Source organism: Phacochoerus africanus, unplaced genomic scaffold (assembly GCF_016906955.1).
Source record: "Phacochoerus africanus isolate WHEZ1 unplaced genomic scaffold, ROS_Pafr_v1 Scaffold_14, whole genome shotgun sequence".
Lineage (NCBI taxonomy): Eukaryota > Metazoa > Chordata > Mammalia > Artiodactyla > Suidae > Phacochoerus > Phacochoerus africanus.
In genome coordinates this window covers 458,973-485,691 of record NW_025927332.1, presented here as the reverse complement: position 1 = coordinate 485,691, position 26,719 = coordinate 458,973, and the positions used below count along the sequence as shown (strand labels likewise).

Below are 26,719 nucleotides of genomic sequence, written 5' to 3'. Positions count from 1 at the left end.
CCTATTTGAATAGTTTTTGTTGTTGTTGTTGTTGTTGTTGTTGTTGTTGTTGTTGTTATTTTGCTTTTTTATGGCCACTCTTGCAGCATGTGGAGGTTCCCAAGCTAGGAGTCTAATTGGAGGTGGGGCTACACCACAACCCCAGCAATGCCAGATCTGAGCCGCATCTGCGAACTCCACCACAGCTCATGGCAATGCTGGATCCTTAGCCCACTGAGAAAAGCCAGGGATCAAACCTGAAACCTCATGGTTCTTAGTTGGATTCATTTCCACTGCACCACAACAGGAAATCCTGAATAGTTCTTATATAATGGTTTTCATATAGGTTGTATGTCACATGATCCTCATCACCATACAACATTGATACATTTGGGTGCATCTCACTGATGAAGGAAGATCTTACATAAGATCAAGTGAGGTTCACATGGTTATACAGGTGAAAATAGGTAGGATTCAAACTTTGTCATGTGTTAACATTACCAGTATTTTAAAACCTATGATGCCCACTCTTCTAGACTGCTCTTTCTTTATGTCATGATGCCACTTTTTAAAAACTAAAAAAAATCTGATTTGCTGAAATGGTTCTGTGAATGTGAACTTGTAATTTACCTGTCCTCAATTATAGGGTCCTTATAAAAATATATTCATTTATTAATGTTATTCACCATTTACAGTATTCTCAGTGAGTTGCTTATCTTCCCAGTCTGGTTTCTTTCCCAGCATCGAGCTGCATGAAAGTATTGAACATAGGTATTTTAAAAGCTCATGGTATAATGCTTACTTCATGATAATGTATATGAGGAAGATCAATTATTATTGCAATGCTGGGTTCTCATACAGATTTTAGCCCCCAGGGAGTCTTAAACTTGACCCTATAATTTAGGCATACTTCCACCAGGTGGCAGCAACATTCCAGAGGGAGTTCTAAGCTAGTGGGCATCTGTGAAGATAATGGTTTGTTAATACAGTTATCTCAGTTGTAACCATACTATTTGGGTTCTTCTACTTTAGCTCTTTTGTTTCATAGTAAAAACCCAAGAGGTCAAGATCCTAATCTCCTTCACTAAAATGGGAATCAGAACTTAATTTCTATGACTTCTAGCTTGGTATTTCCTTTGGCACACACACACACACACACACACATATATATATATTTAGAGCTTCAGATGCATCATATGGAAGTTCCCAGGCTAGGGGTCGGATAGGCACTGCAGCTGCTGGCCTATGCCACAGCCATAGCAATGCAGGATCTGAGCCATGTCTGTGACCTATACCACAGCTCATGGCAATACTAGATCCTTAACCCACTGAGCGAGGCCAGGGAATGAACCCGCATCCTCATGGATACTAGTGGAGTTCATTACCACTGAGCCATTATGGGAACTCCCTCTTGTGCATATATTTAAAAGACCTCTAAGCCCTCTAAACATATGTTTATCTGTGCCTTGTCTTTGGAATGCCTGGTGAAAAGACTTTGGGTCTATATAAGTTTGTCTTTTACCTGTTGCCAGTGGAAAAACTACAATGCAGATACCTTTTAAACTCCAATTTGAGAATCAACATTGTATTTTTTTGGGGGGGGTTAGGGCCACTCCCATGGCATATGGATGTTCCCAGGCTAGGAGTCAAATCAGATACAGACATTGGCCTATGCCACAGCCACAGCCATAGCAACACAGGATCCAAGCCACATCTGCAACCTACACCATGGCTCGTGGCAATGCCAGATCCTTAACACACTGACAAAGGCCAGGGATTGAACCTGCAACCTCATGGTTACTAGTCAGATTTGTTTCCACTGCCCCACAATGGGGAAGTCCCTCAATATTGTATTTTACTTATAAACATCTCTAGAGTTTTCTCTGGGCTTTGCTTTGAATCAATTAATCTCAATAAAATGCCAAAATGTTAAACAAACATGAAAGCAAACATATTGTAAGGAGGAGCTGTTAGTGAACAAACTCTAGAACGTATAGAATCTTAGTGAGATGAATTTCAAAGAAATATCTCCTAAATACTTGCTTATATGTGCCATTTGCTTTCATAATTTTTGATGCTTGCTTAAGCTTCTGCTTTAAATTCTTAGATTTAATGATATTTAAATTTGATATTTTAAAGTAAGGGAATGGAGAGTTTATGGTTATATCTGGGTGAGTTAAATAAGACAACAGTTCTTCTAGAATAAGTTGACAAACACATTCAATGCATTCAGTATCCCTACTTTACATTTTTTTCTCTTCATTTGTTTGTTTGCTTTTTTTGGGTCTTTTTAGGTCTGAACCAGTGGTATATGGAGGTTCCCAGGCTAGGGGTCAAATCAGAGCTAGAGCTGTTGGCCTACACCACAGCCGAAGCAACACCAGACCCATGCCACATCTGTGACCTACATCATAGCTCATGGCAATGCCAGATCCTTAACCCACTGAGATAATTTGCTTTTTTTTTAAACCACACAGTAAGCATTAAATGTTAATTATTAACTTTGAAAATACAAAAATACAGAATACTGCATACAATTTCAGAGCTCCACAGACTTCAAGGAGATATTCAGGTGAAGAATCCTTAGCTTATCCTCTTTCCTGGGTCAGGAGATGACAGCACTTGCCAATTCCCTCATTTTCTCTCTGAACCCCATCAGCATAGCCAAGCACTGCTGTGGGCAGGGAATCCTGGCCCACATGAGTGTCTTGGTCACCAGTGCTGTCAATATGCCTGAGGGACAGAGATCATTCCCATTCAACTGATGAGGAGTAATAACTTGCCAGACAGCTCAGGGTGGAGGAGTTGCTGCTGAAATCCATCTTCCAACTCCTTTAGCTATCTTCCTGAGAGAAGGCTGGTGAGGATTCCTGAGGTTCAAGGCTGCTTTTCACCTCTCTCTGTCCTGTCTGTGACACTTCATGAACATGACATCCTAAGACACATGCCCTGAGTCTTCAGACTGGCAGTGACTTCTCCCAAATCAGTTCTGGTGGGTGTGGGTGCCCATGAGAAAGAACCCATATGGAGGGGCTCTTTCTGCTGTAGAACTGCCAAGTAACTATGTCACTTCAGCAATAAGGTCAAGGGCACAGAATCTGGTGTCAGAAACCAGTTTGAGTCCTGACTCTGCTTCTTATGTGCCCTCAGGCATGTGACCACTGCTCTGAGGCTTGGTTTCCTCATCTGTGATAGCAGGACAGCTCCAACTGCCTAGGGTGCTTTGTGGGATCAAGTGAGGTGGTAGGGGTGGGGCTGCTGTGTGGTACTTGGTGTGTCAGCCCTCCTGGAATGGTGGTGATCTTACATCATCCAACCTTGGTTTCCAGGTGAGGAGACCAGGCCCAAAGTGATGAGAGAGCACTAGATTACCGGGTCTTCCTTCAGTTGATCCTTTCTAGCCATACCGTGACTCCTCTTAGGCTGGTCTGACAAAGATTTCCCACAGTTTGTTGCATGATGATCAAGGAAGAAAAGAAAATTTTCATGGGGCATTCAAATATCTCAGGGATGAAAAATATCAGAACAAATAAGTCCTATTGACAACCTGAATATGACTCTGCAGAAGCAGGGGAAGTGGTGAAGCAGAAGGAGCAGGTTTTCATGTGCCAGTGACAACTCTGCTCTCTTCAGAGCAAGAGTGTCTGAAGAATGGCAGTGTTTCCAGCCCAGCTCCCTGTTTTCAGCAACAGCAGTCATTACTTAGAAAGCTCACTGGTAAAGGCAGCCCTTACAAAGAGCAAAAGAGCTTCAGCTATGACAAATCATTTCAGCTCATTTTTGCAGGGGAAGAAATGGATTTACTGAAAGCCTTCTCACTCAAATCTGGAACAAGACAGGGATGCCCACTCTCACCACTGCTCTTCAACATAGTTTTGGAAGTCCTAGCCACAGCAAACAGACAAACAAAAGAAATAAAAGGCATCCAAATAGGAAAAGAAGAGATAAAACTGTCACTGTATGCAGGTGACATGATACTATACATAGAAAACCCTAAGGACTCAACACCAAAACTACTTGAATTGATTAATAAATTCAGCAATATAGCAGGATATAAGATTAACATTCAAAATTCAGTCATTTCTGTATACAAGCAATGAAATATTTGAAAAGGAATACAAAAATACAATACCTTTTAAAATTGCACCTCACAAAATCGAATACCTCAGAATACACTTGACCAAAGAGGTAAAGGACCTATATTCTGAGAACTATAAAACTTTAATCAAAGAAATCAAAGAAGATGTAAAGAAATGGAAAAATATTCCATGTTCCTGGGTTGGGAAAATCAATATTGTAAAAATGGCCATATGACCCAAAGCAATCTACAGATTCAATGCAATCCCTATCAAATTACCCAGGACATTTTTCACAGAACTAGAACAATCCAAACATTTATATGGAACCACAAAAGACCCAGAATCGCCAAAGCATTCCTGAGAAACAAAAACCAAGCAGGAGGCATTAACTCTCCCAGACTTCAAGAAACACTACAAAGCCACAGTCATCGAAACAGTGGGGTACTGGGATCAAAACAGACAGACCGACCCATGGAACAGAATAGAGAACCCAGAAATAAACCCTGACACCTATGGTCCATTCATCTTTGACAAGGGAGGCAAGAACATCAAATGGGAAAAAGAAAGTCTATTCAGCAAGCATTGCTGGGAAACCTGGACAACTGCATGCAAAGCAATGAAACTAGAACACACCCTCACTCCATGCACACAAATAAACTCAAAATGCCTGAAAGACTTAAATATAAGACAGGACACCATCAAACTCCTAGAAGAGAACATAAGCAAAACACTCTCTGACATCAACATCATGAATATTTTTCTCAGGTCAGTCTCCCAAAGCAATAGAAATAAGAGCAAAAATAAACCCATGGGACCTCATCAAACTGGAAAGCTTTTGCACAGCAAAGGAAACCCAAAAGAAAACAAAAAGACAACTTTCAGAATGGGAGAAAATAGTTTCAAATGATGCAACCGACAAGGGCTTAATCTCTAGAATATATAAGCAACTTATACAACCCAACAGCAAAAAGGCCAATCAATCAATGGAAAAATGGGCAAAAGACCTGAATAGACATTTCTCCAAAGAAGATATACAGATGGCCAACAAACACATGAAAAAATGCTCAACATCGCTGGTTATAAGAGAAATGCAAATCAAAACTACCATGAGATATATACCACCTCACACCAGTCAGAATGGCCCTCAATAATAAGTCCACAAATAACAAGTGCTGGAGGGGCTGTGGAGAAAAGGGAACCCTCCTGCACTCTTGGTGGGAATGGAAACTGGTACAGCCACTATGGAGAACAGTTTGGAGATACCTGAGAAATCTATACATAGAACTTCCATATGATCCCGCAATCCCACTCTTGGGCATCTATCCAGACAAAACTCTACTTAAAAGAGACACGTGCACCCTCATGTTCATTGCAGCACTCTTCACAATAGCCAGGACATGGAAACAACCCAAATGTCCATCGACAGAGGATTGGATTCGGAAGATGTAGTATATATACACAATGGAATACTACTCAGCCATAAAAAAGAATGGCATAGTGCCATTTGCAGCAACATGGATGGAGCTAGAGAATCTCATCCTGAGTGAAATGAGCCAGAAAGACAAAGACAAATACCATATGATATCACTTATAACTGGAATATAATATCCAGCACAAATGAACATCTCCTCAGAAAAGAAAATTATGGACTTGGAAAACAGACTTGTATCTGCCAGGATGGGTGAGGGTCGGAGTGGGAGGGACTGGGAGTTTGGGATTATCAGACACAACTTAGAATAGATGTACAAGGAGATCCTGCTGAGTAGCATTGAGAACTTTGTCTAGATACTCATGTTGCAACAGAACAAAGGGTGGGGAAAAAATATATATATATACATGTAAGGATAACCTGACCCCCTTGCTGTACAGTGGGAAAATAAAGTAAAAAAAAATAAAGTAAAAAAAAAAGAAAAAAAAGAAATGGATTTACAAGGAAGCAACCAAGAATATAAAAGAGGTGGCTGAAAAGGCGGCCAAAAATGTGGCTTAGAACTAACTCTACAACAAACTAAATTTAAAAAAATTTGGCTTAGGCATTAGAAGCACTGGCTTTCTAGGCTGTGGACAACTGTCTGCTCAAGAATCATGCAGCCTGGCAGGAAGTAGGTATTTTTCTGTGTATATTCATATTCGACCAGCATTTACCCAGGGTCTGTTGTGTGCCAAGCACCAAGGAAAAGCTTCTTTTTCTAAACTTTATTTATTTCCAAAGAATCTGAGAAGGTGACATCCTCAGTCTCTTTCTTTTTAGATGAGGCAATAGGAGCAGAGTAAATGGTTGGCTGGGATTTGCTGTATATCTCCTGACTCCAACATGGTGCTGTCTCTACTAGACCAGGCTGCCTTGTCCTATGCTTAAGAAAATCCTGCATATGAGATCATGGTCAAGAGGGTACAGGCTCTTCTTAAGAAAACACACTCAGACCTTCTTTCCAACGGTAGCTAGTGACCACATGAAAGGGTTTCCAAGTCAGATCCAGAATTCAATGTACTTTTACTAGCCTGGATCCCCTTAAAAATGCCACAACAAGGGATACAAACTTTTAACACACTTTATTGTTTTAGGGGCCAAACAAGGCAGCATTTAGATGGGTGAAAAAGGCACCTCATTGAAAATAATACATCATGGTATTGTTGAGTGATCCTAATCACAGGATCTGAGGATGGGAAGGACAATCTTTGGATAATGTTGCTTAGGACACTTGTTCATCTATTAAAAAGGGGGAGTTCCCATCATGGCTCAGTGGTAACAAACCTGCCTAGTATCCATGAGGACATGGGTTCGATCCCTGGCCTTGCTCAGTGGGTTAAAGAGGTGGAGTTGCTGTGGCTGTGGCCTAGGCTGGCAGCTACAGCTCCAATTTGACCCCTAGCCTGGGAACTTCCATATGCAGCCCTATAAAGACAAAAAACCCAAACATTTATTAAAAAGGGTCCCTTCACATGTCATGGTTGGGGGAAGGCAAGAGTGTAGGAACGTGGCATATGCTGGGTGGTGGCTGAGGGCTTACCCACTAGAGTAGGTGGGCTGGTAAATCAGCAGTAAGTCAGGAGGGGAGTGAGACCAGCCCCTCCCCATGACTCCAGTAAATCTGATTTACTGAGCCTCTGCTCCCATGAACACACTCCATATCACTTTCAAACCACGGTATGGAGGTTCACAGGCTAGGGGTTGAGTAGGAGCTGTAGCTGCTGGCCTATGCCAAAGTCACAGCATTGCAGGATCTGAGCCACATCTGAGACCTACACCACAGCTCACAGCAATGCTGGATCCTTAACCCACTGAGTGAGGCCAGGGATCGAACCTGTGTCCTCATGAATGCTAGTAAGATTTGTTTCTGCTCAGCCATGATGGGAATTCTGGAAATGATTTCTTGATCTCATGGTATGGGGAACTAAGGTTAGCAGTCAGCTCCTGCCCTTTTCCATGCTGCAGGACATAAAGAAAAACAGTGCAATTTCCAAAATTCCTAGGCTGGCATGAGCTTCTGATAAAAGTGACTCTTATGGCCCCAGCTTTAAAAAAATATCGTTACCATCCAGAGTAAATGAAAATGTGATTCCTTAGAAATAATACTGCACCTCCCTCTTTTACTTATGCCCTCCAATCAGTGCTTTTAAAAATTAATTTTTCCCTTTGGTTATGTTTTTTCTCTTTTTAGGGCTGAAACTGCAGCATATGGAAGCTCCCAGGCTAGGGGCTGAACTGGAGCTGCTGCTGCTGGCCTAGGCCACAGCCCCACTAGTGCCAGATTCTCATGGATACTAGTTGGTTGGTTACCACTGAACCACGTTAACTGTTGAATTCCTTCTGGCAATTAATTTTTATTTTCAGACTGAAGATTGCTAACTTAATCTCCACAAAACAGATGAATTCCTCTTTTGTAAGCTTTGTTCCTGAAGAAAATGTTTCAAAAAACAAGAAATCAATGTTTAAAAATTTCATACTTTCAGAGTTTGAGGGAGAGTGAGCCCAATTCATTCAGGCCCAGGGCTGGGAAGGGTAAACTGATTCACCCCCAGTGATACATCCACGTCGTGGCAATTCTGAGAGTAGCACCCAACATGTTAAAGCAGCAAGGTGCTGTTTTTATCACGATGAAAATGAGTGAGAGTTAAAAGTCAGATAGAAGGAAAAGAGCTCTTGGCCATGACCCTAGAGGCAGAGTTCATGATGATATTAGTTACCATCCATTGAGTGATTTCTTTCATTAGGCTCTATGCTAAGACATTTTTAGTCACATCTCATTTCAGGATCACATCCAAACATTAGAGGTAGATATTATTATTATTCCAGTTTTACAAGTGAGGAAATTGATACTTAAGAGATGAAAAAACTTGTTTCATGTCTATATGAATAAAATGGGAGATCCAGAATTCAAACTGAACTCCCTCAGTTGGACATTTTTTAAACACTATAGTTGATTTTCTGTGTTGTGCCAATTTCTGCTGTACAGCAAAATGACTCAGTCATACATGTATGTACATTCTTTTTAAATATTATTTTCCATCATGGTTTATCCAAGGAGATTTTATATAGTTCCCTGTGCTATATACAGTAGAATCTCATTGCTTGTGTATTATAAATGTACTGGTTTGCACCTACTAAGCCCAAATTCCCAGTCCATCCCACTCTCTCCTCCCTCCCCCTTGGCAACCACAAACCTGTTTGCTATCAACTATATTTTAGTACAAACTTTGATCAGTTTTTGTGTAGTTTACTGGCAATGAAGGGTCTTAAAGTGGAAGGCACCCCACCAATACAAGAGGCAGCCTTCCTGGACTTAGATCAGGGGAAGCTTAAGGTGGATAAGGCAGAGAAATGAGAATAAGACTCTGGTGAAGGGTGGTTGGCTTTGTTCCACCTCACCCCAGAGAGCAATTAGCACTCAGAAATGTTGAGCTCTAATGATGTCTGGGCTTTACTTTGGACCCAGGAGTGAGTGACAAAGAAGCCACACGGAGGGAGCATATGGTTACCCCTGCCCATTAAAATAATGAACTCTCAAAGGCATTCAAAGACTTGATAATAAAGGAATAGCAATTACAGAAAGAGTTATTACTATTTGCATGAGTCCAAAGTATAAAAATTGGCTGAACCAGAAACCAGACATAGAGCAGATGATATAGACATAGAGCAGGGAAATGCAGATGTACTAAGATTTGTGAAAGATGTGATTGGAGAAAAGCAACCAATGATTCTTTTCCTGCAGCAACAGAATGCAGGACAAGTCTGCCTGAAATCATTCAGTAAGTTTAGCTGCCACCTTTTATTCATCCAAAAAATGACCATTATGCAAATACAGCCTTCCTCATATTTTTATCTGTGAAAGGGGCAGAGTCACTCCAGGGATGATTAAATGAATTAGTGTAAATCAAGTTCTTAGAACACTGCCTGGTACTTGATCAGCCCCAAATAAATGTTTGTGCATATATTATATATCACATATTATATTATTACAACTGAGGACTCATTATAAGCCAAATAATCTGCTAAGTTCTGTGAATAAGCAGTGGAAAAATTTGTTAAACAAATATTTAGTGTGCCTGCCAGACACCGTTTTGGAGATTCAGGATAGTTAAATAAACAGAACAGATAAAACTCCCTGACTACTTTTGAGTAGATTACATTCTGGTAGGGAAGATTTCATTAAGGTAAGAAACACCAAACTCATCTAATTTCCTTTTTGGTAGGATTACTAGATTGATATTATAGTGAAGAGTTGTCTTGGTTCTTCTTGGTTTTGCCTGCTCTATCAGCGAATGTGGGGAGATTTAAAATTTTTAGAAAATGCAAAGCTACAAATAATGTATTTATTTTAACAACTTTATAGAGATATATTTAACACTTAGAAATTGCATGTCTTTAAGCTGTACAACTGGATGTTTATATACATATATGCATACATTGTGAAAAGATCATATGATCAAGTTAAATAACTTATCTATCCTTTCTACCTAGTTACGTGTGTGTGTGTGTGTGTGTGTGTGTGTGTGTGTGTGTTTGAAGTTTTAATTTAAGATCTATCTTCAGAATTCCTGTCATGGCTCAGTGGCTAATGAATCCAACCAGGAACCATGAGGTGGCAGGCTTGATCCCTAGCCTCACTCAGTGGGTTAAGGATCCGGCATGGCCGTGAGTTGTGGTGTAGGTTGCAGATGCGGTTCACATCCCACGTTGCTGTGGCTGTGGTGTAGGTTGGCGGCTACAGCTCTGATTAGACTCCCAGCCTGGGAATCTCCATATGCTGTGGGTGTGGTCCTAGAATAGACAAAAAAAATCTATCTTGTTAGACAACTTTCAAGTATACAGTGATGTTAACTCTTGTCACCAAGGTTGTCATTGGATTCTCCAGAACTTGTTCTACCAGAGTAGCTGAAGCTTTGTACTTTTTGACCAATATTTCCCCATTTGCTCCACCCCATCCCAAACCCTGGCAACCACCATTTTACTCTCTACTTTTTAAAAATAATCGTTTATTTATATATTTTTTTCCTACTCTAAAGCAATGCTAACCTCAACAAATTTAAGAGTATAGAAAGTATTTCAAGTATCTTCTCTGACCACAATGGCATGAAACTAGAAATCAATCACTGGAAAAGAAGTGAGAAAAACCTACTACATGGAGACTAAACAACATGTTACGAAAACACCAGGGAGTAGATACTCTCTACTTTTTAAAGTTTGACTTTTAAGATTCCATGTATCGGTGAGATCATGCATAATTTATTCTTCTGTGTCTGGCTTATTTTACTTTGCATAGCCCTCCATGTTCATCCATATTCTTGCAAATGACAAGATTTTTTTTTGTTTTATGGCTGAATAATATTCCAGTATCTATCTATTATCTATTATCTATCTATCTATCTATCTATCTATCTATCTATCTATCTATCTATCATCTATCTATCTATCTATCTATCTATCTATCTATCTATCTATCTATCTATCATCTATCTACTATCTATCTATCCTTCTATTTATCTATCTATTCATTTCAAGTTTTCTTTATCCATTCATCCTTCAGTGGACATTTAGGTTGTTTCCATATCTTTACTATTGTGAATAATGCTGCAATGAACATGGTTAGTCCCAGTTTTAATCTTTTTATGCATTTTATACAGTGACTTTTACAAAAACATTATATAATTAGAAAAATTCTAAGAATGCATGTGCAGGTATATAATATATATGTATACATACTGCATATATATTTTTTCCCTCTAGTTTTACTACCTAAAATAATGGGTTGTTTTTATTATGGATTGAATTTTCTTCCTCAAAATGGAATATGTAAAATATTATAGCCTGTTGTATTTAGTTTCTTTTTTGATTCTTACACTAAAGTATATAAAATATAGGAAGAAATTCCTAAATTTATTGTAAATTTGGGTTTTAAAAATTTTTTTGTTTCTGTTTTTTTCCTTTTTATGGCTGCACCTGTGGCATATGGAAGTTCCCAGTCAGGGGTCAAATTGGACCTGCAGCTGCAAGCTTATGCCACAGCAACAGCAATGTCAGATCCAAGGCACATCTGTGAACTATACCACAGCTCATGGTAATGCCAGATCCCTGACCCACTGAGTGAGGCCAGGGATTGAACCTGCATCCTCATGGATACCAATCAGATTCATTTCCCCTGTGCCACAATGGGAACTCTGCATTTGTATTTTGAAGTTAAGAGATCTAAAAAGCTATAAGAAACCCAAAGTCCAAAGGAACATTGAGACTCATCTGATTCAACTTTCCCATTTTTCAATTGAGAAAATGAGGATCCAAAGAGATGAAGGGACTTTTTTACAGTCCTCTGGGGAGTTAGGAATGGAGCTGTGGGGAAAATTCAGATTACTGACTCCCAACCTCTTCTTTATGAGACTGATTCTCTTCTAGGGAACAAGTTATGCAGTGTGCAGATTTTAAATAGTGTCAAGAGATTATCAGAGGCTGAATTCCTTTGAGTAGACTGCCTAGCAGGTGGCTAAACTTGGTGTTAACTGTATGACCTTCTAGGAAATAAGCACTCATAGAATAACAAACTCTGATCACAAGATTTCTTCTTTCCTTTATGCAGGAAGCAGGTCTATGGCTGGAGGAAGTAATGACACAATTGTGACAAAATTCATCCTCCTGGGATTTTCAGATCATCCACAAATGAAGGTTTTCCTTTTAGTGTTATTTCTGGGGATTTACCTCCGGACCCTAGCCTGGAACCTGAGCCTCATTGCCCTCATCAGGATGGACTCCCACCTACACACGCTCATGTACTTCTTTCTCAGTAGCTTGTCCTTCTTAGATATTGGCTATGTGTCCTCCACAGCCCCCCCCCAATGCTCTCTGACATCATCACAGAGCAGAAAACCATTTCCTTTGTTGACTGTGCCATGCAGTACTTTTTCTTCCGTGGAGCTGGGCTGAGGGCTTTCTTTTGGAGGCCATGGCATATGACTGGCATGCTGCAGCTTGCAACCCATTGCTCTACACAGCCCTCGTATCCATTATGCTTTGTTTAAAGATGGTGGCTGGGGCCTATGTGGGCAGATTCCTACATTCTTTGAAACATACTTAATCTATCGGCATGATTTCTGTGGGCCCAATAAGATCAGCCACTTCTTCTGTGACCTTTGTCCCATCCTAGTTCTGCCCTGCTCAGATACCTTCATCACGCAGGTGGTGAACTTCCTTGTAGCTGTTCTTGTTGGAGTGGTATCTGCCCTTGTGATCCTCCTCTCTTATGGCTACATTGTTGCTACTGTCCTGAATATCAGCTCAGCCAAATGTAGGAGCAAGGGCTTCAGTACCTGTACCTGCCATCTGACAGCTATAACCCTCTTCTACGATTCTGGTCTCTTCATGTACATGCGACCTAGTTCCAGCTACTCCCTGGACTGAAACAAGGAGGTGTCTGTATTCTATGCTCTGGTGATCCCTATGTTGAATCCCATCATTTACAGTCTTAGAAATAAGGCGATAAAAAATGCCATGAGGACAGTCATGGAAAGGGGTTATGTACTTTCTCTTGGGCATTGATTTTTCTGACCCTGACATAATGTTTACAATAAAGCTGTCCATTGGGTCACTTGTTCAGACTTTCATGTATGTTTGGACTAGTTTATTTGCATGATGATTTGTGCAGATAAGCATTTTTTTCTTTCCTCTTTCAATATTCCTCTAACCATTTTCTGTTGGTTATTAGAAAACAATTTGGCCATTATTAGTTTCTAGAATGAATAGCATTGTGTATATTTGAGATTATAAATGTTCAGTTGAGCAGAAAACTTCACCATGGCAGAGACTGAACACCTGGAACATCACAGTAAGAGTTTGTGTCTGGTGGGGAGGGATGGGCTGGGGGTTTGGGATTAGCATATGCATACTGAGGTATATGGAAAGATTGGCCAACAAGGACCTGCTGTGCAGCACAGGGAACTCTATCCAATATTCTGTGATGGTCTGTGTGGGAAAAGAATCTGAAAAAGAATGGATGTGTGTAAATCTAAAATGAAAAAAGGAAAAAAAAAGACTTTGTGTCTCTAGAAGCAAAATATTGGAAAAATGTTAGTCCAGCATTCAGGGTAGAGAATTAAGTTTTTTTAAATTTTTATTATTTAAAACATTTTAATCATAGTTGAGTTACAATGTCCTGTCAATTTCTGATGTACAGAAAAGTGACCTAATTATACCTATATATACACATTCTTTTTCTCATATTATCTTCCATCATGTTCCATCACATGATTGGATATAGTTCCCTGTGCTATACATCAAGCTCACATTGCTTATCCATTCCAAATGCAATACTTTGCGTCTACCAACCCCAAACTCCCAGTCCATCCCACTGTCTCCCCCTTCCCCTTGACAAATACAAATCTGTTCTCCATGTCCATGAGTTTGTTTCCTTTTTGTAGAGAGGTTCATTTGTGCCATATATTAGATTCCACACATAAGTGACAGAGTGGAGATTCTTAGGGTAGGTTAGGAATATACAGCATTATAATCTGAGGTGGGGTTGCCTTTCCTTCTTATGAGGTTAAACAAGTTAGAACACATGAGCACCTCAAGGCAGACACCCTGCCTTATTTGAGAATTGTGGCTATTACACACCACCATGATTGATGGGGATATAGTACTGACTCTTCAGATGTTTAAGGCAGGAGAGAGATTAAAAACTTCCAATAGGATCTTAATGACTGAACAAATGGGACAATTTATGGCTAATTCAATCAATTATACAAAACATAGTCACAGAGGTGATTTGAACAAAACCAAGGAATTGTCTTTTAAGTCCAAAGTAACAGTTTTCTAATCAACACTCCAAGATTCTTAGGAATCTTTGGAGGAGGTGCTTACCTTCATCTGTGGTGAAATCTTTTTTTCTTTCTTCTTTCTTTCTTACTTTTTCTTTCTTTCTCTTTCTTTTCTTTCTTTCTTCTTTCTTTCTTCTTTCTTTTTTCTTTTCTTTCTTTTCTTTTTTTCTTTCTTTCTTTCTTTCTTTCTTCTCTTTTCTTTCTTTCTTTCTTTTCTTTTCTTTCTTTCTTCTCTTTCTTTCTTCTTTTTTCTTTTCTTTCTCTTTCTTTCTTTTTCTTTCTTTTCTTTCTTTCTTTCTTTCTTTCTTTTCTTTTTCTCTTTTTTCTTCTTTTCTTTCTTTCTTTTTCTTTTCTTTCTTTCTTTCTTTCTTTCTTTCTTCTTCTTTCTTTCTTCTTTTTCTTTCTTTCTTTTCCTTTCTTTCTTCTTTCATTTCTCTTCTTCTGTCTTCCTTCCTTCTTCTTCTTCTTCTTCTTTCTTTCCTTCCTTCCTTCCTCTCTTTTTTTCTTACCAATTTTTTGATATGCTCTAGAAGAGAATTTAGCCAAGAATTGAAGAGAGTGATTTTCTCCTCCATATTTTCTCAAAACTTATTTGTTCCTTGAACTGGCAGTAAAGAACTGGAATAAATTTTTCACCTGTGGCTTATTTTGGATAGGTCATAAATGAGTAAGTACCTACCTATGTGTCCTTGAGCAAGATACTTGGGCCCTGTGTGCCTTAGTTTCTCTTCTGTAAAACAGAGATAATAATAGTAATTACCCTATAGGCTTATTGTAAATAATTAAATGTCAGCATATGTGAACTCTAATAATAGTGCCTGGTGTATAGCAAATGCTCAAGGGGTGATATTACTATTATTATACTGTAATGATTTATCACTATCTAAGCCAAATAATAGGAGATATTTCCTTAGTTTGGTAGAAATGTGATCTTTGTAATGGCTTTGCTGCATTGGAAAGTGAGTCTGCTGGAGACTCCAGCAAAGACTAGTTAAGAATATTTTTAAAGTGTTTTTAAGTGATTAGATCTGCAATTATTAAACTCATCTTTGCCATTTTGTAAGTGGCCTTATGCCAGTTATTTACAAGCTCCATTTTTCTCACATGTAAAATGAGAATAATAATTGTATCTACCTCATAGAAATGGTGCAACAATTGAGACTATGCATGAAAAGGGCTTAGCCTAGTGCCATATGCATGGGGTAATAATAAATGTTAGCTCATAATATTATCCAATTCATTGATACTTTCAGTCAACTTTGTCTAAATCAGGAGAAATCCAGGTTAATGTGCTAAAAACAGACAAGGTAAATAGCTTTATAATATCTACTCAATTGGGGCAAAATAGTCTCAGTAAAAGTGTAAGTCTACAACATCTCACCTTTGCTACTTCTTTTGTGTGCAGGCAGCAGTCCTTAGGGAAATAGAAATAACTCAAGTTCATAGATATCCCCACAAGTGGAAAATGTTGCTACAGTGCCAACTCTGTCAGCTCCTTGAACACTTTCCTTTTTCCTTCTTCCCATTTTCCTCCATCTTTCCTCATATGTACTTCAGTTCACTGAACTCCTATCCTTCATCTTACCTTTAGTAGTTTATCTTAAATTCTCCTCATGCCAGGAGTTCCCATGGTGGCTCAGTGATAATGAGCCCAACTAGTATCCATGAGGATGCAGGTTCGATCCATGGCCTTGCTCAGTGGGTTAAGGATCCAGGGGTGCCATGAGCTGTGGTGTAGGTCACAGATGTGGCTTGGATCTCATGTTGCTGTGGGTGTGGCCTGCGGCTACAGCTCTGATTTGACCCCTAGCCTGGGAACTTCCATATGCTGCAGGTGTGGCCCCAAAGAGACCCCCCCCAAAAAAAATTCTCCTTATGCCAGAAGCCATTGGGAAAAAAATAAGCCTTATGCTTTGGATTTATCTGGAGTGGTCACTGGTTTATTATCATTTCTATTTTTTTTTCATGAACAAAGATTCTTACTATAATGTCTTTATACAAATCTCTTTTGTCTGGCTGCATGTATGTTGGCTAGTACTGGAAATTTTCTCTTTTCATTGAGAAGATATAAGGTGCTTTTGCAGTTTGCCCAACTACCCAGGAGAAAGTAATGCTCATTCATTAATGATGAAATCTAGTGTTTAAAATGGAGACTGGCACAAAGCCTGAATAAAGGTAAAATGATCTGGAGTTTATAGTAAACCACACATTGAATGAAACTTCCCAAACAAGTGCATTTATTATGGAGGCATATACACAGACATACATCAAACAGAATGTTTTTGGCACTAAAGGATCAGGTATTTTACACCTATTTGAAACAGGACGAGTTATAGCTGCTTCCAGTGGTCAGCTAGGCCAGCTTGGAGATGAATTCATCTTAGTAAAATAATGGCCATCCAGGGTGTGGTGCTCATTTTGCCATGTCTGAGAATCTTTTCCAGATGGACTGAAGTTAACCAAATTCAGAAGATCTGGTTGCATAAACCAGAATGTCATTTTTAATTTTCAGCGAAGAACCGAGCCTCCAAGCTTGTGCTTATGCCAGTGGCACAATACTTTGTCTCATTGAAGAAACCACATGGAAAGGCAAATTTCAATAAAAAGTCTATTTGGAGAGAAAGGAATCAAAGCAAAGTGGATAATGTATACCTGTGCCAGATGGGCCTGGCTACAGGGTCCAGGCAGGCTGATGCTCTGGGCCAGGACACTACTAAGTTTTCTCCCCAGGCACTCATTTTCCTCTCTTCAAAGTGACCATTTCCCCTTTTAATCAATATGTTATTTACAGGTTAACAGACAGCTTTCCCTTCTTCTGGTCTAAGATATATTTGGTCTCTAAATGGCCTCTTTTAACATTTTAACTATCTCTTATGATCTCATTTTGTGCTTTTATTTTAGTGTTTACAGAAACTCAGTTATTGTCCATATGGGCCATCGACATTCCCCCAGTCTTTTGTAGATATGTATGATTACACACACACACACACACACACACACACACACACACACACACACTTACCAATTAGTGACTGATACATTAAACAAGCTCTGATGCAATTTTAAGCCTTTTTCTAAAGGTTAATAGTCTCACGTTTCCAGTCTTAAATCTAGGCAAACCTAGAGTTGCCTCTTCTGTGATGATCCACATGAGTAAGGAAACATTTGCATTTCACTCTCCTGTGTCCAGATAACTGAATTGGAGCAACCCAACCAACACATGAGCAGGGAGAGTCTGAATGTTTTGCATGGAAGGAGACAAACCATGAATCCCAGCATTCTCCCATCAGCTTGATCTAGGACTAGCTTCTCTGAATTCTTGGTGTTTCCTTGTCTGTAACATCTTCTGATCATGGGGAAGAAAAACCAACTGCTTATATCAAAACTTTGCTGCTTTTGTTCCACTCTCACTCTTCATGCTTCTGTCTCCCTTTCTAATGCTGGCCCAAAATCTCCTATGTCCAATACTGCTTATGGTTGTGGTCAAGATGAGAGTTCCTTTTCCACAAGTAAAGAAATAGCCATAGCTGATGCCATCATGTTTTGGAACTGATAATGTGGTTGTGGCAGTCTCTTCATCAGTGTTGCCAGGCCAGAAGGCTGGCACCATTTTGGTTGGAAGGCAGAGGAACCACATACTTTGGTGGAACCACACTCTAGAAAATAAACAGGCACCTGGACCCAGGGAGACCTCATGAAAGAAAAGACATCTCATCATTCTCAAAGTAAACTTCTGAAATAGACTCATGATATCAGATTGGATTTACACACCAACATAAACAGAAAAACTGGCATGTATGAGTATCATGTTGACATTGTGTGGCATGTTTTTGTTATTCTAATAAATATTTTCCTTATGCAAAAAGAAGCTGGGTTGTTTTCATTTTAAGAATCCTTAAGGAGCAAAACTGATCTATATGGACCAGAAGGAGGAAGTCCTTGTGTCAGACATGCAGTGAAACTCATAGTTCATTTTCCAACAACTATGAGCTAAGGAAGTAGCCTGACAGGGATCATCTTACTCCTCAATTTGAACCCAAGACTAGAACATAATTGGGAATAAGACTCAATCTGGAGTTAAGATGCAGCTGGGTGGTGTCCATGAGCCTAATCAAGAAGAGGTGTGTTCAGGAGATCCCATCATGGCTCAGTAGAAACGAATCGGACTAGTATCCATGAGCACTCAGGTTCAATCCTTGGCCTTGCTCAGTGGGTTAAGGATCTGGCATTTCTCTGCGCTGTGGTATAGATCACAAATGCAGTTCAGATCTGACATTGCTGTAGCTGTGGTGTAGGCCAGCAGCTTCAGCTCTGATTCGACCCCTAGCCTGGGAGTCTCCATATGCCACAGGTGCAGCCTTAAAAAGACAAAAAAGAAAAAGAAAAAAAAAAGAAGTCCTGTATCTCTACACAACTTCCAGTCCAATAAGTATTCATTCATTAACTTATTTCATGCATCCTGTGACACATGCTATTATAATTTGCTGTATTTCTTTTTCTTTTTAGGGCTGTACCTGAAACATATGGAAGTTCCTAGGCTAGGGGGCCAATCAGAGCTGCAGCTGCTGGCCTACACCACAGCCATAACAACTCAGGATCCAAGCCACCTACAACACAGCTCACAGCAACCTTGGATCCTTAACCCACTGGGCAAGGCCAGGGATCAAACCTGTATCCACAAGGATAATAGCCTGGTTTGTAACCTGCTGAGCCACAATGGGAACTCCTATAATTTGCTGTATTTTCTGCACTGTCTGGGTGACACTCCTCCCCCCCCCCGCAGTCCCTCTTTATTCTAGAAGGCAAAGCAGGTATTTCTTCTTTCATGAACACTCTTGGTGTCAGTGGCTTTCAGACCTCTGAAGGTCCTGGAATTGTTTTTCATCATACATGCCATCCCTAGTAGTTTTTCAACATGAGATTTTCCTGCTTTAGCTAGTATAAAAGCTTTGATAAAGACCCTAGCCCTTCTTTATTTACTTGATTTAATTTTATTTAACACTTAACAATTAGATGTAACTCACCATGAAAGGGAAAATATCTGTTTGAAGGGAAAAATAATATTTTCTGTCCTCTGGCATCATTGCTTGAGTAGAATTAGTTTCAACTATGGGTTTCAAGGTTGAACCCTGATCAGTTTAAGACAATTAGAAAATATCCAACATGCAAATCAAACCCACAATGAAGTATCATCTCACACTAGTTAGAATGGCTATCATCAAATGTCTGCAAATAATAAATGCTGGAGAATGTGTGGAGAAAAGGGAACTCTCTTACACTGTTAGGGGGGCTTTAAACTGGTGCACCTGCTATGGAAAGCCATGAAAGTTCCTTAAAAACATAAAATTAGAACTACCATATGATCTGGCAATCCCATTCTAGGGATGAAAACTAGACAAGATGAAAACTTTAATTTGAAAAGATACATGCACCACAATGTTCATAGCAGCACTGTTTACAATAGCCAAGACATGGAAACAACCCAACTGCCCATTAACAGATGCTTGGTTTAAGAAGATGGGGAGTGGGAGTTCCCGCCATGGCACAGTGGTTAACGAATCCGACTAGGAACCATAAGGTTGTGGGTTTGATCCCTGCCCTTGCTCACTGGGTTAATGATCCGGTGTTGCTGTGAGCTGTGGTGTAGTTTGCAGATGCAGCTCGGATCCTGCGTTGCTGTGGCTCTGGTGTAGGCCAGTGGCAGCTCTGATTCAACCCCGAGCCAGGGAACCTACACATGCCACAGGAGTGGCCCAAAGAAATAGCAAAAAGACAAGACAAAAAAAGGAGAAAAGATGGGAAGAGAAGAAGAAGAACAAAGAAGAAGAAGAAGAAGAGGAAGAGGAAGAGGAAGAGAAGAGGAAGAAGAAGAAGAAGAAGAAGAAGAAGAAGAAGAAGAAGAAGAAGAAGAAGAAGAAGAAGAAGAGAAGAAGAAGAAGAAGAAGAAGAAAAAGAAGATGGATGTTACTCAGCCATAAAAAACAATGAAATATTGCCATTTGGAGCAACAAGGGTCGGCCTAGAGATTATCACACTAAGTAAAGTAAGTCAGAGAAAGACAAATATCAAAAATATCATTTATATATAGAGTCTAAAAATAATGCAATGAATGTATATATAAAACAGAAATAGACTCACGGACATAGAAAACAAATTTATGGTTACCAAAGGGGGAAGGGGGGATAAATTAGAGTATGGGATTAGCAGATATGAACTACCATACATAAAATGGATAAGCAATAAGTATTTACTGTATAGCATGGGGAACTATATTCAACATCTTGTAATCATTTATAATGGAAAATTATCTGAAAAGTATAACTGAATCACTTTGCTATACACAAGAAACTAACACAATATCATAAATAAACTCTACTTCAATTTAAAAAGAAAATATCTGGGAGTCCCTGTTGTGGCTCAGAGGGTTAAGAACCCGATAAAGTGTCCATTAGGATGTGGATTCAATCCCTGGCCTGGCTCAGTGGGTTAAGGATCTGACATTGCTGTAAGCTGCTGTAGCTCACAGATGCATCTTGGCTGTGCTCTAGGCTGGCAGCTATAGCACAGATTTAACCCTAGCCTGGGAACTTCCATATGCTGCAGGTGCAGCCCTAAAAAAGGCAAAAAAAATTACAGAAATTTATAGCTTCAAACAAAAAGAGGTACTTTTATTTTATTCAGTTTCTGTGGGTCAGGAATTCAGGGGAATATTGGCTGTGTGGTTCTGGCTCAGGGTCTTTCACCAAGTAGCATTCATGTAGTTAATCAGAGCTCTAGTCTTCTGAAGCTACATTGAGGCTGGAGGATCCACTTTCAAAATAGATCTTTCACAGAGCTGGCAAGTTGATGGTATTTTTGATTACTGGGTCGGCCTATTAAATTTAGTAGTGGTATAGGCATACATAAGTCTACACATCATTGGGGACCATTTTTTTTGGGGGGGTTTGCTTTTTAGGGCCACACCCACAGCATTTGAAGTTCCTGGGCTGTGGGCCAAATCAGAGCTGTAGCTGCTGGCCTGCACCGCAGCCACAGCAACACAAGATCTGAGCCTTGTCTGCCACCTACACCACAGCTCACAACAATGTCAGATCCTTAACCCACTGAGCAAGGCCAAGGATCAAACCTGCAACCCAAGGATAGTAGGTTCATTCCCTTTTGAGCCACAATGGGATCTCCCTGGGGACCATTTTGAAGGTTGCCTATCACACCGATTGTTAGAAATGCTTCAGAATAACTATATTAGAAAACATTCATTGAAAATTTGGGAATAATTTATATACCATGTGAAAAAAAAACAGTTATATACATTAAGAGAAATTCAGTTGATCTATGAGAATGCACATGGAGGAAAATAATATTTATAATGAACTCAAAACATTTTGATAACCAATCCACAAATTTAAGGATTCAACAAATAATGTTTATTATCTTTCCATAACTATTTTTCCTTTGCCTCCCCTTATTTCACTACTGGGAAAAAATTGGTCTATTCAAGGGTCTGTCATTTTTCTCCCTGCATTTGTGTATAAGTTCTAGAGGGTTTGAATGATGCCAAGGCAATGGGAGGTCAGGTCCGTGACCTTTCTTCATATCTCCTGAAATATCTATTGCTTCATTAGATCCCCAGCTGTCAAATCACAAATTCAGCTACTGAATTTCATTTATCCCCATCACCAAGATTTGTTAGGTCTGATGACTATGCTACTCATAAGCACTCTTGGGGAAGAGGAACTGTTCTTCTACTTCCACCCTTGACTGTGATAGTCACAGAAACTTTGTAGAACCCAAGCCCTCACTGCCCAGTGGCTCTTTACCTGAACCGCTGTGATCACATTCTCTTATGTTTCTGCCTGCCAATGCAGGCTCTAACCATCTTTTGGTGAGGGCGTCTCTGTTCTTGGTGTCTCTAAACTTAGTCGAGGGATGTATTTTTGCCCTTGGGCTCTGTCTATAAGCCATCTGAAGACTTACTCATATTGTTGACCTCATCAGCTCTGCTTCAAATTTCTTTTCCTGTCACCCCTTCTCTGAGGCTCAAGAAGCTGGCCACTTATCTGCTTGGAAGAAGGGAGTGGTCCCATACATGAGGAAGAAAAAATTAAGTAAAACATTTGAATAGCATTTCAAAATACTGATTAGCTATTCCATGCAGCTAAGTGAAAAATTTAAAAAGAAGGTTGGATGTGCATAAAACAAGGGATTAAAGACATGTTGCAGAGCGTGCGCAGACTTTATCTTTAATATATTACAACTCATACATTAGACATAGCTCAGCTTCTTGTATCCCCTAAGATGTCCTTCCCATGTAGTGTTTAGGGAAAAAAAGTCAGACTTTGGGGGCCAAAGGAAAAGGGGTTAGTCCACTTTGCTGTCTTGGCTATAAGAGTTACTTCTCATATTAGGAGGGAGAAGACAGCAAAGTGGTGTGAAGGCAGGTGGAAGAGTTCTTTCTCAGTGTGTGTTTTGGGGATATTGGTTTATTTATCTTTTCAAAGTTTCCTACCTACTTTGCCCAGTTCCCCCTTCTCCCTCCTTGTCTCTACCATTCTTTGTTCTCTTTCTCTAGTTCTCCTTTCCTTCTCTTTCACTCATTTAAACCAAACACCTGGAGCCATAGGAGACAAGAGGAGAGCTGTTTATGTTTCTTCTCCCCTATCCTAAATAGGGATAAAAAGGTCTTTCTGAACATTATCCATCTATAGAGTCCCATCTAAAAGTGAAAAACAAAAACCCCAAAAAACTGGTTCAAAATAAGGCAGCAGATAGTTTAGATTCCCTCTACTGCAGATTCAGATTCAGCATTCCTGGAGGTTCCCTATTTCCTGGTGTTTTTCCCAGGCAGAGGTCTCTGATGAGACTGTTCCTATGCTTGAGTGACATATTTTATGGATAACAAGGTTGGAAATGATCTCTAGATAAGCCCCATGTTTCTTCCAGGGTACCTAGCTATTAAATGTCCCAAAAGATTAACATCACAAAGAGAGATCTTATAATCTAAGCAAGGGACCAATTAACAGAGTTGGTCTTCCTCTATTACCCAGGAGATAGGGCATGTCTAGCTTGTATGGTTTTAATTGCTCCTTCTTCGTTGTGGATCATGCCCCCAAGTCCTCTCTTGCCTGTGATGGAGAAAGCTCATAAGCACTTAGGACTCGCTTCTTCCATAGCTGGATCATTTCTGAAGGAGGCCGAGTGAGTTGTTAACAAGAGGCCATGTGCTCATCTCAGGATATGGATGAGGGGATAATCTCAGAAGTCAGAAGGTGAAATACATTTTGGGCATTCCTGAATAGCTGGGCACACCACAAAAGCATCACAGGAGAATAAATCTTCTCTGAAATATCAGGTGAGTCACTAGGGGCTCTGATATGGAATGCCCATGGGCTAGGATCCAGGAAAGATTTCAAAGATTTACAAATAGCTCAGTATCATTGTCCTTGAATCCTAAGTTTTATAAGGGGTCCTTGTCTATGGCAGCTTGTGCTTCTGGAAAGGCAAATCTGTTGAGGGATGACCTAGAAATGTGGGCTGTGTCAATACATTTTAGAAATGTGGGGAACAGAAACTCCTCTGACTCACTTGATTAGTGTTTAAAATGAGAGAACCCAGGTCCAAGGGGAAAACTTGTGCATTATTTTTGAGGAGCTTATAAAATCCTATTTGTTGCATTTAAAATGTCCACTTTGGAGTTCCCGTCGTGGCGCAGTGGTCAACGAATCCGACTAGGAACCATGAGGTTGCTGGTTTGATCCCTGCCCTTGCTCAGTGGGTTAACGATCCAGCATTGACGTGAGCTGTGGTGTAGGTTGCAGACGCAGCTCGGATCCCGCGTTGCTGTGGCTCTGGTGTAGGCCAGCAGCTACAGCTCCGATTAGACCCCTAGCCTGGGAACTTCCATATGCCGCAGAAGCAGCCCAAAGAAATAGCAAAAAGACAAATAAATAAATAAATAAAAAATAAAAAATAAAAAAAATAAAATGTCCACTTTGACAAGATGGAAGATAGTATGAAAAATGAATGTATGTTATGTATGACTGGGTCACTTTTCTGTGAAAGTGATAGAACATTGTAAATCAACTATACTTTAATAATAAAATTAAAAAATAAAATGTTCACTTTGAGTTGTTTACAGAAGACTGTGGAGGGCATTATTCCTGAATTGAGTGAATACAGCATTGATTATTATGTCAGATTCTAGAGGAAGGGAGGGACCACCAGTTAAGAAAAATTAATACTTGGTTTTCTGAGAGTAAGTGTCCATATTGTCTTTGATAACAAGCTCTTCAGGGTTTGTCTCCTGGCCTACAGATATGTTGAACTTTTAAAAAGCCAACTAAGTAAATATCAGGAAGTGTTATTGATTAATTATCTTAAAGGATCATATTGAAGGGGCTACTCTTTAATATTCTCTTTCCATTTCCTTCTCTTTTTCATTTGATGAGTGGGGTTGAATGGAGGTAAATGGTTTGGGGGAGGGATGGTTGACTATGGGGTCAAATGTGGTGTGAGGAAAAGTTGAAGGAAGAGTGCTAAGATAAACTTTATTCCAAGAGAAATTTAACTCAAAACTGAAGAAGAAGCTGAGGCGTCCCTGATAAAGAGGCAAGAAAAAGCAAGGTCAAATTAGGAATGATACAATCTGGGTGGTTGAGAAAATTGATTTGGCAACCACAAGGTACTCTGAGATTAACAACAGCATCACTGGTTTGACATAGTTCTCTGTGTACAGTAGGGTTCACTGTGGAAATTTAATCTCTTAGGCATCCGTGGACACAATCTTTGCAGTGGTTACCATCTGAAGACTGAGATTTCCTTCTCTGTCAGCAGTACGTACCTATGTATTTCATCCTCCTGAAAGAAGATAAATGCTTCTCCAGTTTGTCTCACTTACTTGGCAAACCATCTGCATTCATTACAGCTTTTCTGTTCATTTCCTGTATCTATGTGAAAAGATGTGGTGGTCATGTTATTGGCCCCCTGTTCAATTACATTGTCATTGCCCTGTCCATTTGTACAATAATGCCTCTGAAATAGTCTCTGCCATTCAAAGATCTTTTGTGAGGAATTCCTGGAAAGAACATGTAGGAACCTTTCCAGATTTCTAACTTCCTGCCCATATCTAGCTGGGGTTTGCCAACAAAATATTATATCTTTCTCATGCCACATATCATTTCTTGTCTTGTATTATACCTATAAGGGCCCATTTCTCATGTCTCTTCCTGAACTGTAAGTCCCTTATTAGATCATTTACATCATCCAAACCACCAACTACAGTGTTTTGCACACTAAAGTTGTATAGAAATAAGATTAGTGCAGCAGTTAGTATCATTTTAGTGAGCAGTTGGATACAGATATTAAGATGTGGCTTTGGTTGTTAGAGTGCCTGAATTTAAACCCCAGTTTTATCCTTCATGGGTTGTGTAATCTTTGTCTATTTATTGCTCTGAATCACAATTTTCTCATTTGTAAAATGGGAATAAGGAGTACATATCTTATAAGGATGTCAGATAAATTAAAATGAGGTAAAATATAAAAAGATTCAGAATAGCACCTGGAATTTGTACTCAGGAGTTTGGCTCAATTAATGATAGCCACTTAATAGCATGCCTTGATTTGCAGGGGGGTAAATTCAATCATAATAGAGCAAAAAAAAAAGTAAATCAAATAGCTTGGGGTTTTAAAAAACTGGCCAATAACAAGCTTGGGAGAAATCAAGAGTTTCATAGAAATAGTATTTTTTAAAATTGATTCTGGTAATCTGGTGGGCAATAGGTTCAATAATGTGAGGTAAACATATATATATGTTTTTTTTTGACTGAGCCAGAAAGAAAGCAAATACATTTCTCAAGGTAAAGAAATGACAAGAAAAAGCAAGAACCTTGGAGGGTATTATGCTGAGGCCAGCATTTTCACAGGTGGCATCCACCAATCTCTGATAGCCTAAATCCTGTGATTTAATGGGAATGTGTATGAGGGGTAGGAGAAATAGACATTGTGGAAGTTTGGATTAGATGCAAAATCCCCACATCAAGTCACTGAACAAGGACTCAGAAAGTGTGAAACTCTCAAATTAGAAAAACCTACCCCACAAAATGAGACAGTGATACATACACCTCTCTCAGCTTTAGTTTGGGAGGTAGAGAAAATGTAAATGCCTTCTTTGATAATTCTTTCTAAAAATACTTTATTGAGATAAACTTGACATTAAACATTTGTGTAAGTTTAAGTTGTTCAGTGTGTTGATTTGATGTATTTGCATATTGCAATATGCTTCTCATCCTACCATTTGCTAACACGTCTGTCACATCTCATCCTTATCATTTATTTTTTGTGATGGGAATAACTGATCTAGT

At 39.5% G+C, this 26,719-nt stretch overlaps 1 pseudogene; it reads left to right on the top strand.

The window, feature by feature from the left end:
- The first annotated feature begins 12,141 nt into the window (after positions 1 to 12,141).
- On the top strand, positions 12,142 to 13,095 carry LOC125119108 (olfactory receptor 5A2-like; annotated as a pseudogene).
- Positions 13,096 to 26,719: the final 13,624 nt, after the last annotated feature.